This window comes from Octopus bimaculoides, chromosome 16 (genome assembly GCF_001194135.2).
Source record: "Octopus bimaculoides isolate UCB-OBI-ISO-001 chromosome 16, ASM119413v2, whole genome shotgun sequence".
Classification (NCBI taxonomy): domain Eukaryota; kingdom Metazoa; phylum Mollusca; class Cephalopoda; order Octopoda; family Octopodidae; genus Octopus; species Octopus bimaculoides.
This window is the reverse complement of record NC_068996.1, coordinates 14,268,932-14,270,329: the sequence shown is the minus strand read 5'-3', so window position 1 is coordinate 14,270,329 and position 1,398 is coordinate 14,268,932. Positions and strand designations below refer to the sequence as shown.

The 1,398-nt window shown below is 35.3% G+C and overlaps 1 protein-coding gene across 3 annotated transcripts in view; it reads left to right on the top strand.

The window, feature by feature from the left end:
- The window catches only part of LOC106873734 (carboxypeptidase D), a 471,768-nt gene that overhangs the window by 42,251 nt on the left and 428,119 nt on the right, over positions 1–1,398 (top strand). The window lies entirely within an intron of this gene.

Genomic DNA, 1,398 nt, shown 5'->3' with positions numbered 1-1,398 from the left:
ATATATATATATATACATATAAACATATATATATATATGTATACAAATACAAACACACAGACACGTATATATATATATATATATATATGCAAGTGTTTAATATTCAATAGGTTTGAGCTAAGTGCATAGGAAAGAGTAAGGTTTATAAATAAGACTGCAAAGAAGATCGATAAAAGGCCGCCGGTTGCAATTGAATATATGAAAGTATGCATAGGTGTTAATATTGATAAGTAGGTATGATGTATACATAAGTGTGTGTATATGTGTTTGTGTCTGTATGTGTGTATTCATGTATGTGTCTGCCTATGCGTGTATATAGCTATAACTATATATATATATATAAAGTGTGTGTGCATATGTATACGCGTATATATATGCATATATACTTATATTTGTGTAAGAGTATATACACATGTATATATACACACACAGACAGGTATATATTGTCATGTGACCATTTATTTATATACGTATATATGTACGTATATATACACACACACATATATATATATATATATATATATATATATATATATACGCACACATGCACAAACACACTCACTAAACACACACATGTATATATACATATATATAGGAATATGTAGTCTCTGTGTATATACGTATTTGTGAGTATATGCATGAATGCTGTATACAAGCATGTATATTTGTATGATAGCATATATTTATAAATAACTATATATGTCTCTCTGTGTGTAGTGTGTGCATGTATTTATTTATACACGCATACACAAATGTAGGGGCAGAGACAGCTCTGAGCACTCCCAACTGTGGTCGTCACAAAGCGTCAAATTAACTGCAGAACTCAAAGTAATCCAATGCCACAACGCAAAATTGCCTCGGTGCTAACGATGAGCTGCTGAGAGAGGCTAAAAGAACTGAGTCTTTACTCTCTGGAGATAGATATGCTGTGAAATGGAAAATCCTGAAAGGTCTAGCTCCCAACTTTGGTTCGCAACTGGATGGCACTGCCCTGTACAAGAGATCCTATCCTTTCCATCAAATGCAAGGACACAATATTGTAGCGGCTTGTGTTTCAAAGGATCAGATCTTTTCAAGACCCTATCAAACATCCGCAGAGATCTGCGATGCGTGGATATAAAAGTTTCCAAAGGAAAATGGGACGAATTTTTACCTGAGCTACCAGAAGAACCCATATCGTAGCAGGAAACACAAAGAACAGCAACTTTGTTCAACCCGTAACCACACCAGAACCAGTTCGGAGAGAAATCCAGGAAGTATGAAATAAAATCCAGTAACGCTAAATACGATGTCCCAGCATGGGACTGAAAACAGTAAAAAGCAAGTCGGAAGGGATGAAGCACACACACACACACACACACACACACACACACACACACACACACACACACACACACA